The sequence below is a fragment of the Juglans microcarpa x Juglans regia genome, chromosome 8D, assembly GCF_004785595.1.
Source record: "Juglans microcarpa x Juglans regia isolate MS1-56 chromosome 8D, Jm3101_v1.0, whole genome shotgun sequence".
Lineage (NCBI taxonomy): Eukaryota > Viridiplantae > Streptophyta > Magnoliopsida > Fagales > Juglandaceae > Juglans > Juglans microcarpa x Juglans regia.
The window spans coordinates 4,986,766-5,001,822 of NC_054608.1; positions in this window are offsets into that span (position 1 = coordinate 4,986,766).

Genomic DNA, 15,057 nt, shown 5'->3' on the forward strand with positions numbered 1-15,057 from the left:
TAAAAAAACAAAAATTACAAGCACTAATTATTTACTTATAGGATAAATAAGCATTTTATTAGGCTGCGTTTGGATGTTAAACTGAGTTGAATTGAGTTGAGTTGAAATGATAAAATATTGTTAGAATATTATTTTTTAATATTATTATTATTTTGAGATTTGAAAAAGTTGAATTGTTTATTATGTATTGAAATTTGAAAAAGTTGTAATAATGAGTTGAGATAAGTTGAGATGAGTTTAAGAACCAAACGAAGCCGACTCTAAGTTCTAATGCATATTCTAACCAACTCATCATAGTTGAAGGATACAAAATTATGCTATTTTCCTTGTCCAGTAGTATTTATGGAGATACAAACATGCATTCAACCTCACATCACGGAAAAATAAGACATGCAAGCGTCTTATTATAGGATTATAAAAAATATCAAACTAATATAATCAGTATCTCCTTTAATAAGCTCAACTTCCGTACTTATTCACATCAATCGAGCACCATGAACAGACGTGTCTATGATGCATTCTAAATTGAAGGGACAACATGATATTATATAGTTCCTCAAATTTTTGAACACTTGCATTAGTCTTTAAAAGCCTTATAACTTCGACCATTGTCTCCTGTACACTCTTGCAAGAAAGAGCACGATCGAGAGCTATCTTGGAGTTGCCATTGAAAGATAGTTGTGATAATAATGGGATTTAGTAAAGAGAGTGAGGTTAGGTCAATTTACCATGTTTCTCGCGGTTTTATATTTGAATTACAACTATCACGTGAGAAAACTTTGTCCTGCTGCCTTAATCTAATTAGTTAATTGTAAGCACCCCATTGATTACATACCATCCATCCCTTTCACATTTAATTAACTAGTCTTTTTAGAATCACGCACAGTCTTTCCTTATTTAGTTTGCTCGTCCTATCCATGAGCACTACAAGAGATTAGATTTTTTGAGATAAAAATTTTTGTCTCAAAAAATCCAAATTTCATCTCAAAATATTTTTGACGACGAAAAAATTTTGTCTCGAAAAGACCGTCTCAAAAGGTTTTTGGAGACATCTCAAAAAATCATTTTTAAAGACAAAATTGAGCGGAACCAATTAAAGCTGTTCGAACGGGTAAGTTTTTTTGAGACGAAAACTTTTCGTGAATGGCACAATATCAGTTCGAACCAACACTTAAAGTTCAAACTATAATAAATGTTCATTCGAACGAATGACCATATTCGATCTTGTTCGAACAGATGGAGTGTTCGAACAGATTTTATGCATTCGAACCAATAAATTTCTCAAATGACTTGTGTTTGAACATAAATTATGTTCGTTTGAATAGACTGTTTATTTTTTAGATTCTTTCCCTTCGAACGGGGGGTTTTGCATATTAATGTTGTTTGAACAGTCGTACAGACTGTATTTCTCGATTGTTGTTCGAATGGATTTATAAATGGTAATTTACCATTCGAACTAGTTATTTACGGTTCGGACAGTATTAATCATACATAACAGAATTTAATTAATAATACCTTACTAATATTATACATTTTATAATTCAAATATCAATTGTTCAAATATTTTGGAACACCATAATATAAAGGCAATTAAAGAAAAAATAAATTTTAAAATTGTAGAGGGAGCATAAAGTTTTGGAACATCATTGACTGCAACTGTTCAAACACAGCTTTATGTACCTTTGTCCCCAATCTCCTATGCATGTTCTCTTCTAATCTCGCATCTAAATCTACTACTTGATCTAATCGGGTCAACAACTCTTTTTCCTTAGACCTCCATCGTTCTATCTCAATTGTTGTTTCCTCCAATTCCTTAGTCTTGTTGTCATTCAATCTGGCTTGAGAAAATGATGATGATGTTGATGATGGCTTCACGCAACGTCCTAGGCTCCCAAATATCCAAAACGTGATCCAAGAATTTGAGAAATGATTTGAACATCATTGACAGATGATTCATTAGATGGATATGCAGCAGTTTCTTTAAAAGATATCATCTTGTCCTACAAAAACAAAAATATTAAAGTTAGTATAAGTAACAAAAATATTATTAGATAATAGAATTAAAAAAACTTAAACTTACATAATTTGCCTCTGTTTCGGGACTGGTCCAAATACTATCATGATCTTTATGTGTTTTAGCATATAATTAGGTCAGATCATAGTCAGCATGATTTTTTTTCTTGCAAAAGGAAAATCTTTATTAGAACTTAAATCAGAAAAGTGTATTATATGTTAATATTTAATAGGGACAAGAATAACTTACCATCTCTTTAGACAAATGATGAAAAGATCGAGAACCCGCATGATGATGTATCGTTAATTTTGATCTATTTGCTTGGTTCACAATACTCTGTTACTAAAAAAGTATTATGTTTATATGTTTAATATATCTATCATATACTACTAAAAAAAATATAGCAGCGAAATTACCTGATAAGCAAAATCTTTAAACATATCACAAACATTCTCTTATTCGTTTGGTGGCATTAGGGGTGTAACCGATCCGGTCCGGTCCGGTTTTGGACAAAATCTAGGACCAAACATGTATGTACCGGTTTTTCATTTTTCAAAACCGATTACGTCTCGGTTACCTTCCTCAATCGGTACATCAGATTTTACCGGTCCGGTCCGGTTTTCTTTGTTTTTTAAATGTAAAAAACATATAATAAAATGTTACTTCTTATGATAAAATGTTATTAATAATTTAATATATATATTATGTTTAAAGCATATGATCAATTGAATTTCATCTTTAAGATTAAACTTTTATTTTATAAATTATAATAACATTATCTTATATATAATTATATTAATAACATATAATCAAACAAATTACAAATGTTCATATTTAAGATTAACATTTTATGTTATAATTAATAAATTATAATATGAAATTATTTCATATATGATATATAATTATATATTATATATAAAAATTTAATATATAATTATATATTATATATAAAACTTATATATATAAATATTTTGTATAATATATAAAATTAATTTATATATATATATTTTTCCAACCGGTCTGGTCCGGTTCCCGAAACTACGGAACCGAAACCGGACCAGTTCCGGTCAGTTTTTATAATATAGGAACCGGTTCCGAACGGACCGGTTCAAAACCGAACCAACCGGTCCGGTTCGGTCCGGTCCAATTTTTCGATTTAAATTTACACCCCTAAGTGGCATTGCTTGGAATGGATTTTACTGCATCTCTGTTGTAGTATTGAACTTCTTATAGTATGCATAGTATCAACCTTTGTACTTCCCGAATGCATTCGACATCAGTTTGTTAACCGTTAATCGATCCTTTCGTCGGCCAAAATTAAATTCAAACTCGTCCTTTCAAAAATTATAAACATTTTGTATAAATACAAAGTAACTTTAAATTAACATGTTATATATTTAGTTGCTTGGGATGTACCATATTACAAGCAACGATTTTTTATGTGGTCTCTCACATCTTGGAGAACTTTAAACTAGGAAGATGTAGCCATCAGTGCATACGGTGCGAGTAAGCATACCAACGTAAGAAGCAAGTCACACTGCCGAATCTCTAAAGCCACTGGTGTGATAATCAGAAATATCAATTTTAATTTTATCCACTTTCATTTCTCTATGCAAACACCCCTCGTAGTACCTCGACCTTGGTGTTGACTTATAACAGCTATATATACAGTAATTAAAGTATATATTTTAATTAAATTATTTTATTTTATAGATATATATTACTTAAATTGAGTATAAAATATGATATTTAATTTGATAAAAATATCTTATTCTGGATTTAGTGATGTTAGCCCATTATTGATGACAGGTAAACCACATGGGGAGTCGGTAATGGATGGGATGACGCACGTGTTACTTTGCATTTGGGAGGCATATCTGTTTGAAATTGTAATGAATTATTATATGAACAAAAGTTACGGATATTTCTAAGAATAATACTTACAAAAATATCTATTTCAAATTCATTTACTATCAGTTTTGCTGGATCAATCATCTTCATCCTCACTAGACACTTCAATTGATTCATCTTCTTCTGACATTTCACCCTCAATTACTTCGAGTTGAATATATTCTCTACGCAATGGAACCATGTGATATTGGCTTAGATCAACAAATATATTGATGTCTAATTCATTTTCTTGATATGCTTCTTCATTTCCTGGACTATCAACTTCTTCATGTGGTTCGTTTACCTCTGAAATGTCATCATATACATTTCTAGGTGCATACTTCTTCACTACACACCATGGGTTCCCGTACTACAGATCATCTAAATAAAAAACTTGATTCACTTGGCAAGTGAGATCGAAAGGATCACCCTCATACTATGTGCGAAATGTATTGACACTCACAAAATATTCATCGATACGCACTCCAAACCTAGAATTTGAGACATCCCATCAATTACATTTAAACAGCCAGACCATATATCCCCCCACGTACTTTAACACTATGATATCTTCCACAATTTCGTAGAAGTCAATGCTTTCATCTCCATGGCTTCTTTCAACTACGACCCCACAATTTTGAGTTTTCCTATATCGTTCTCTGTCAACTGTGTGAAATCTATATCCACATACTAAACATCTTGAGTATTGAATGGCTCGTCTGGACGGATCGCCTAACATTTCAGTCATATCCTCTCCATTATCATCACTATCATCAAAATCATCCACATTAATGTCATCCATGTTGATGTTATTACCCTCCTCCATTTGATTGAACTGACTACTAAATCTAACTCTTTTAGGAAATAGTTCACTATGTAAGACCCAATGTGAGTATTTAGGATCGATTACGTTTACAATTAAATAATCCTCCACTACCAACAAATTATAAGAGCTAAGATTTTTGCACTTCTTGCACGGACATCTTATAAATCCTCGACTATCAACACTCATGCGAGTAAACTCTATGAAAAACTTCACCCCTTGTGCATACTCTTTGGTGACAGAGTGTTCTATGTTCTGCTTGGCTATCCGCAGATTGCACAACCCTACCACGGGGGTTATACATGGCTTCTATTCTGATATGATGTTCTGATAATGATGATGATCATTTTTGCTATGTCAAAGGATATTTTTGAATGAAATTATTTCTAAATCTTCACTCTGATATTTTGATAACATGTTTTGCTTCCGTACTCTAAAAATGAAAATATTATGTTCTGCATTCTGATTTATGTAAATGCTCTTGTTTACACACTAGTATATGTCATCTGCTTACTGAGTTGCTGATAACTCACCCCCTCTTATCTCCAATATTTTTAGATATTTTTGGATATTTCAGCTGATGATCATGACCATGAAGAATTGGATGAAATAACTTAAGAATAGTGGATTAAGAATAGAAAGTTTTCGATGAGTATTAGTGATTTTTGATAATTATATTGTTGAAATGTGAGTTTATGTGACATGTAGAGAAGTTGGTAATTTTTAGGTTACTGTATTGAGGATTTTATATACGAGTATATGTGGTTAATTAAATTTGAAGTGTTTATGTTCGATTTGGAGCTTTTGGAAGAGTATTAACAATGTTGGAGTTGAGTATCAGGTAATATGAGTTAACTCTCCAGACCCTCGGGGACGGGGCGTTACAACTCGGCCATTTCCAATTTCAAACCAAAAATCGTCGTTCGAACGCGTCTAAGACGTTCGAACGGCATACAAATGGTTATTATTTGAACCACAATTAGACGGTTCGAACGACAATCTATTAGTGTTCGAACCTATATTTATTACCGGTCGAACGCACTACAATACCGTTGGAATGTGTTGTTAAGCATTCGAACTAATTTGAACTTTCTCCACCAAACTAAATTACTTCCTACCAAGATTACTATTTGAACAAATTATAAACCATTTGAACAAACATTAATTCCAGGTTCAAACGTATTTTGGACTGTTTGAACGGTTTTGATGTTTTGAGGTGATCTAATTCATCACAGAAGATCTGGTTCAAACAGATTTTTAGCCGTTCGAACGTTTTTATAAAGTCATCTATTTTTTTAGATGAAATTTAATTTTAGGGACGAGATTTATTCTAAATAATTACTTTTCATCCCTAAATTTAGTTTGTCCCTAAAACTAAAATTTCTTATAGTGAAGAGTAGACCTTTCAGTTCGTCGACATTGCTCGCCTTCTTCACCTCATGCATTGACGGCCCTACTATTGGTTGCCATGATCTCCTCTAAGCATTAGTCACCTCCATCACTATATTGCTAGACTACATGACCTGCTTACAATGTTCATCGGTACAACCAATTGGATTATAAGGGTACATTTCCCTCCATATGATATTGGGTATATCATATCATGTAGTACTATATCGCTTGAATATTGGGTATATCATATGATCATGTAGTATATCGATTTAAACCAATCTTATCCACTATATTTGCATAATAATATATTGTATAGGGGTGACAAATCGTATTTTTTGATTGTGTTCATTTCGTATCAAATCATAAACATTCGATTATATAGGTCGATCCGAACCCAACCCGTTAAGCTAAATGTATCAAACTTCCAACCCTAACCCTAACCCAAACCCTAACCCTAGACCAACCCATTTAGATAACAGGTCGTGTCGTGTCACCCGTTTTGACCCGTTTAATAATTAATTAGAAATATGTTAGCACCACACGACTCATTTAAACTCGTTTGTTTCATGTAAATGGATTGAACTAAAACGCATAATTTCATATAAAAGTTAAAATCTATATCTATTAATAACCACAATATCTTAAAAAATATAAATCAATATTTTTCAAATTCTAACATATAATAAAACCAATATTACAAATCATACAATAAAAAATATTAGCATAGGTCTAAAATCACAATCCTAACAATAATAAAAATAAAAATATAAGCATATTGAGAATACGGCTAATATTAAAACTTAACAATAATAAAATTTTAATTTTAAAATAAATTAATTTTAAACATGTCAAAACGGATTGATTTTGTATTAAGCAGATTGACTCATTCATAAATCGTGTCTTAACGGATCAATCCGTTTTGATTCTAACTCGTTAATATAAAATTCAAATCTAGTAATTTCATATCATATTTATATTAAATTCACGTATCACATCACATGTTAGCAACCCTAATATTGTAGGGTTTAGGATAATTTGTTTGGGCTTTTTCTGCATCTTCCATCTCTGCTAATGCTGTTTCTCGTTGTTTGAGCATGGTAACTGTGAACCTCATGGTGCCATCATTTAGTTACTCAATGTTACAGCCTGGCTGTAGCAGCCCACAAAACACATTTATTCTTTTTCAACTAACCACCTTTATTAAAAAATAAAAAATAAAGAAATTTATTAATGAAAAAGGATATAGGCATATAGCCATAAAAAACTCTACCGATTAATTATACCGAAATATATATATATATATTTTTTAACATTTATGTTTGTTTATTTTTTTAGTATTGTGTTTTTTATTTATTTACACAAAATATTTAAAACTGAGATTTACCGTCATTCAGTTTAAGGTTATGTTTAGAAACACGATTATTATTAGATAATTTCAAATTAGTTTATTATTATTTATAAATAATTTATTATTATTCACAAATTATTTTATTATTATTTATAAATAATTTGAAATATTCTTAACATTCAAACTCGCTATTGCGTCCCTCCGACCGCCACATCACAGCATTATATATAGAAAAATGATACTTGCAGTTGTGAATGTATAAGCGTTGGCACTCGCTTTGAAAAAAATAAATAAATACGGGATCTACATGAAAAGAAATTAATTTTTTTAATAGTAAACTCACTCTTTTTCAAAGTGACTGCACGACGCTTACGTATTCCACAACTGTACGTAGCATTACTCTTATATATGTAGGTGCCGCTCCTCCTTACTCCTCTTTAATGGGTCTAATGCCGCAACCTTCAATCAAGACAGCCATGACCACTAACCTTTTCTTCTTTCTCTTTTTTTTTTTTTTTATAGGATCGAAGAAATTTCTCTTTTTTTTTTTTTTATAGGATCGAAGAAATTGATTTAAGAAATTTTTTAGCGAGTTTCACTTCTCTGTATCTATGTAATTTTTCTTAATATTACCTCAACCATAAAAGAGAAGAAAATGCGTTTCTTTTGCACCTTGCCAAAGCTTATTGCTTTTACTAAGAAAATTTATAAAAAATAATTTATAAATTGATATGATTTTATATAATATGTTAAATCTAATTTATAATAAAAATATTTTTGTGAGATATTGTTATGGTTAAAACATTTTTCTTTTAAAAATAAAACTTATAATGCAAAGTGGGATCCTATTCCAACCAGGACAACATAAAAGGACAATCTAGGAAACATCGGATACATTTTTTCTTTATTCGACTTCAATGTTTCTTGTCACATTGAATTACGCTACCTCTCTTGATCATGGAATCAAACTTTTAAAGCAAAAATTACGTGGGGCTAAGATCTATTCCAAGGGCTTAATCGATACTTAGTGCTTAATACTGTGTAACCCTGTTAAAGTGATTAAATCATACATCTTTTCCTTTTCAGAAAGGAACCTTTATTGACTAAGTTACTTATGACCGTCAAATCTTTCTTTCATTGTTCATTAGTGGAATATTTTACCTAATAAAGCACATTGACAGTTGTTTTTAACTCTGCTTTAATTGTTTTTTTTTTTATCATGCATGTTAAAACGAAGACTATTTGCCCAATCATCTTCCTTTAACCTTCAATACAAATATATTTTAAACACAAAAAGACATTTTCATCTCCCACAAAAATATCATCTAATTATTGTTAGAGGACATTAATATAACTTCCACACAAAAAAAAAAAAAAAAAAAAAAATCAAAATAAAAGAAAAAAACACAAACAAAAATCTTCTTAATTATATACTAAGTGAGTTCTAATAACACTAATAAAAACTGAAAACGCATCTATAATACCCCGGATTTAGGGTTAGTTTGGGTAGTACATATTATTTATTTTTTTATTATTACTTTTTATATATTTTTCATTACTATTTATTATTATTCATTACTATTTAATATTCTATTATTACTTTTTTATTATTATTCACAAAATATCTAAGATCACTTCACTACCCAAACGCAATCTTAATATGAGATCATCGGTGCTAAATAAGAGTTGATCACTTTATTCGAGAGATAAATTCTTAGGGTTTATAACAATTCCAAATGGAACCCGATTATAATATTATTGGAGATATATATATATATATATATATATATAGTGAATTTTTCAATCGTTATCTATAATATCAAAACCAATCACAGGCAGATGTGCGGGATTTGAGTCATGCATGCGAAGTCTTCAATCTAATTATCACAAGGGAATGATTTGACAAATATTTCGGACGCATGAGTGGGGAGATTATTGTCAGACCCTATATTGATTGGAATGAAAGAAGTTTTTGGCATTTATAGTAATTGCAACGAAGTTCAATTATTTCCTTTATCTAGCCATATAAGAATATAAATCACAATGTAATTTTACATTTTTAGGGTATTAGTCTAGGCTGAGCACCGACAATATTGTTGGAGCCGGAGTACCCTACCTCCGACTCCAATTTGTTAGAATGAAGTCAGATTTAGATTTTTTATTGTACTTTTTTCTTAGCCTATTTGAAATTTCAATTTGATAATTTTGGACTCCCACTAATCGGAATGAGCTTTTTTATTTCAATTTTTTTAAAAATATATTTTTTCAATTTTCAATTTTATAAAAACATAACCAAAATTAAAAAAATAAATCATTGTACAAATTAATGTTATTATACATTAGTATTATATGTTATTATATATTAATGTTTATACAATAGTATTACATGTTATTATAAATTTATAAATTTGTGCTTATACATAATACATTAATATTAAATGTTATTATACATTAGTGTTTATACATTAGTTGTTATTATACATTAGTGTTACATGGTAGTAATAATTAATAGTATGGTGTTTACATATACCAAGTTATTTTTAGTCAATTTATAATATAGTATAAGTATATGATTTTATAATAATTTACTTATACTAGTATATTATTGAATTTAACTAACTATATAAGTTATAGTTATATAATATATATAATTAATATAATATATATATTTATAAAATATGTACAATATCGGAGTCGGAGTTAAAGTTGGAGCGGAGTCGGAGTCGGTAGATCGCTACCTTCAACTCTAACTTCGACTCCGACTCCGATTTTTTTGGTAAAAAAAATTTTGACTTATCGAAGTCAGAGCGGAGCCAAAGTAGAGTCGGTGCAGAGTTGAAATCAAAGTCGGATTTTTAAATTTTTGCTTGATTCTAGGTATTACAATCTCTCAAACTCAAATCCCCAACATCTCAGGTGGTCATTTCATCCTCTCTTCTATTGACATGGTCGAGTCTCACACTTGTTTAAGAGCTAGTTTGGGTAGTGGATTATTCTTTGGAGGTCATTTCACATTTAGAATATTTTATTACTATTTATTATTTTATTATTATTTTCACATATTTTTTATTACTATTCAATATTCTATTATTATTTTTTCATTCCTTTTTCACTACAATTTACAGAATATCTGAGATACCTCACTATCCAAATGTAATCTAATTCAACTTGGATTCTAAGGAGGATCTAGGGGCTTCAACACCTGAAATATATGGAGAAGTGGTAAATGGGATATCAAATAACTTCGGAGGAGAGAGATTTTATTAATTGGTATTTATAATGATCATTTGAAATACGCTACCTTTATAATATTCAATACACTTTTTAGAACATAAGCTCGCGTACTTTCCCTAAATTATTACAACACATCTTAATCAATATTCTTTTCAAATGTCTTCTCATTAGATCTCACACTCATACAAATATTAATACGAAACAACACCTCAGTTGTGTCTTTTTCCCCTTAATTTTCAAAACTTTTGAAATGCTAAACATGCTGTAAGCAGCTGGCTGGAGGGAGAATCTTTGAGCAATAATCCAAATCATGGTCTTGTACGTGAAGCCGATAGAGTACATGCACCGTTGATGTGATTCCGCGTAGCGTGTTGCTCACAAATATTTTGTGAATCACAAGCTCAACATTATCTTCTAGGACGCCTAATTTATGATATAAATCTGTTCGGTTTAATTCTTAAAAAAGTAGCAAAACAAAATAACTATTCGTGATTTAATAGTAACGTAAATATCGTGGACAGTGATAGTTTGGTGGGTTGATTGCTACCTAATCGGCTAAGGCTATATTTAGATGTAATATCATTTCAATCCATCTCAGACTAATCGATAAAATCTATTATTTTTTCAATTTTTTATAAAAATTTAACTCATCTCACCTTACTTCATACATTTAAATATGTACATATTTTAACCTATTTATATTCAAATAAATCTAAATAGAATTTATAAAATATTACTATTAACATATTAATTTTAATTATCTAAAATCACTATAACATCTAAACGCAACTTAAAAGGATATGTCTCAGTAGAGAATATTTAAGCCAATAGATGCCTCCATTGTTATTTACACGCGTAGAGGAAGATAATTTGCCATGTACGTAGTACCGTGTAATCTCTCTCTATTATTTTACATTTAAGCAATGTTAGATATAATTCTATAACATGCAAGCCACACACTTTATTTTTAAAAAAGTAAGGTCTACAATTTAAAAATAATATTTTTTTATGTGTGTTTCAGATTTATCAATTTTTTTAAAAATAATATGCAAAACTTATACATTTCTCTTTTACCTTTGAGTAGGGGTGAAAATTGACGCTATCGGAACGGGTTTTTTACCAAAACCGATGCCGATCAATGGAGGGAATTTGCATGGAACAATTGACTGTACCGATCAATGAGGAGGAGAAATACTGCTTGTATCAATTTCGACGATTCTCGATTGATTCTTGATCCCTTAGCGATAAAGTTCGTTTGAGAGGAGAGTATGTGTTGCAGAGGAGAGAGAGAGAGAGAAACTGAGAATCAAAAAAGAGGGAGGGGAAGAAGACGATCTTAAATCGAAACGATATTGTTTAGTTTAAAATCAAACGGCGTCATTTTACTCATATATTTTTTTAATATGTTATATCTAAAACGACGCTATTTGGTTTTTACTTATGTTTATTTTGTATACTTTAGGTATAAAATGACATTGTTTCGCTTAAATTTAAATATAGCGACGTCGTTTTAACTACGGTATATATATAAAAAATATATATTTAATCAGCCGGTTTAGAAGTTTGAACTAGATTGAAACTGGAAGCGAATTGGCTGACGTCGATTTTATCTATTTTATGCTGTCGGCCGACCGGTTCTCCACCTGTTTCAACCAATTCTTGACTCCAGTGGCCGGTCTTCATCAGCATAGATCGGTCTGGCTGGTTCCTGTTCACCCCTACCTTTGAGATCTTGTTTATAATTAATGATTTGGTCATGTCCACAAGAATGCGTAGGGAAATAAAAACCCACTTCAACTCATCTCAACTCATCATTATAATTTTCCTAAATTTCCACACAAAATCTAATAAACAATTCAACTTTTTCAAATTTCAAAATAACTTTATCAATTTTTCACATAAAATATAATAAATAATTCAACTTTTATTTTACTATTCACAAACTATCTCAACCCATCTTAACTCATCTCTAAATCCAAATCACTCCCATCACTTATTATCAATGCATGTGAATTTAGGGGAAAAAAAATGAAAAAGGTGGTCACGGTTTTCCTTTTCCTTTTTTGGGAAAGGAAGGTTTGATTTTCTTATGGACGTGTTTTTGGTGGGACAGTAACTCTTCATCTTCTCATCTTTTATCTGATGCTGATAATGGAGCCAAGAAAGACATTTATTTCCCATTCTTTAAGAGATCAGATGGTGTCTGATCTAAATGCCGTCGTCTTTGAGACAAGAGAATCCTCTGTCTCCTCTTCACATTTCTCTCATTTCTTTCTTAATTTACTATCTGAAAAGTGCCAAAAGTTCATAACTCTCTTCGATCTTCTCCATTTTTCCTTTCTTATAAATTCATGTTTTTCGTTTTTTCCCCATTCTTCGACCTTCATTAAATGTGAAAATTGATGTGTTTAAAGGAATCCATGGTCACAAAAGAAATTGTGGTGCAGTTCTTATTTTTATTTTATTTTTCTTGTAGAGATATGATTCCCATCAAAATAAATGTAAAGTTAGATCTAAGGTTAGATAGAAAGAGACCTGTTGCCAAAGTAACAGCAGCCTTCTTTTTCACTAACAATCTTAATACCTTTTGGTATTGGACTTTTTACAGGCTCTCCTTTGACAAAATTGTTGCCTGATTTTCCTTTCGCTGATTTTCAGTTGCATAAATATTCTTGTTAGGCTTCTTTGTGGGGCGCCTGGTTCTGTTTGTGTGTAATAATACAATTTCATGACCCGACCCGCAAGACTTCGCAACAAGTTTTGGTAATTTTCAATGAGCTTTTAGCCATGATCGCTCGGATCGATAGTTTTGGCTTGATATGTCCAAACCCGGTATTTAGAATTTAATATATATTATATTATTCTCTTGAGTTTTATTACGTACAAATAAGTTTGCATACTAATCTGTATATTAATATTGTTGTCTTCATATTTTAAATTCAAATTAACACTATTTTTAACAAAATCTACTTTTTGACTAATCATATTGAATGAGTGCGTGTATTAGTGCACATAATCGCTTACAATTAGATTTTTTCTATTCTCTCATATGATCGTTGCACTGTATTTACTTATTATCTAAACTAAAATTATAAATTTTGTTACTCATCATCCCACACACTACACTTATTTTTTTTTTATGTTTTATTTTTTAAAACTAATTGAGTTATTCTATTCATCATCTGTATACCATATATTTGATAAAGAAAAAGATTTAAAAAAATTATATATACTATGTGATGTGAGAATGATAAGTAAAATTAAAGAAAAAGTCTTCTTGCAATCGATTTCGAATATCAAATCGCATACCAATATTAAATATAAAACATTCGTTTAATGCAACCATGTGAATTGAAGACTAAAATAATTTTTATGAGATAAAAGATCATTTTATTCTTCTCTCAAATTTTTTATTTTTTTATAATAAAAAAAATTATGTGAATATTAATACACGATTTGGTACGTCCAATCATTTGTACCTACCAAATCCCTTTTATAAAACTATATACAACTCTCCCATTTCTAATACATCCAAACTATATAGTGTTGGCTGATGAGAATTAAGTTGGGATTTACCTTTCTACTGAAAATAAAAAATCAGTTCCGATCGAGAAAATCTTTTAATCCATTTTTAATTTGATAAATGAACCCAGAAATTAACCAGTACGAATTGTCAAGTGTATGCAAGATTTTCTTCTCTACTTTCCTTAGTGACATGACTGGAACAGCTCATTCGTATGAGATGAGAAGATGGCGATGTGATTGAGAAAAGGGCTCCCCAATAATAGACAGATAAACTGTAGAGGAAGATGATCAAGAACATAACATTAGGATGAGAACTTGCCACGGTAACTCATTAGGTAAGATTCATCTATTTCAGGGATTGGGGAACAATATTCATACGTATGTGTATGATTGGTACGCCTTTTCTTTCATTTCAACAGCAGGGAACCGACGTAGTTAAAGTTCCACGATGATATGGTCACCGACTCGCCCATGCTCCATCGATAGTTAGCAACCAGCTGATCATGCTATAAATTTTTGAAAAATGATTTTTATAATTTTAAAATCATGTTTGGATACTAAGATTCTATCATTTTATTTTCATATTTAAATATTATTTACACAAATATTTTTAAATTTTTAATTTTTAATTTTTTCATCTAATTATTACTTAATCATTATAATTTTTTTTAAACTTCTAAATAAAATACTAAAAAACAATTTAATTTCTTTAAATTTTAAAACAAAAAATTATATTCTAACAATATTATTTTAACTTTATAATATTTTTATTTAATGTTTTCTTTCATTTCTAAAAACTCCATAATTCAGATTATTTCACTGCTATTCATA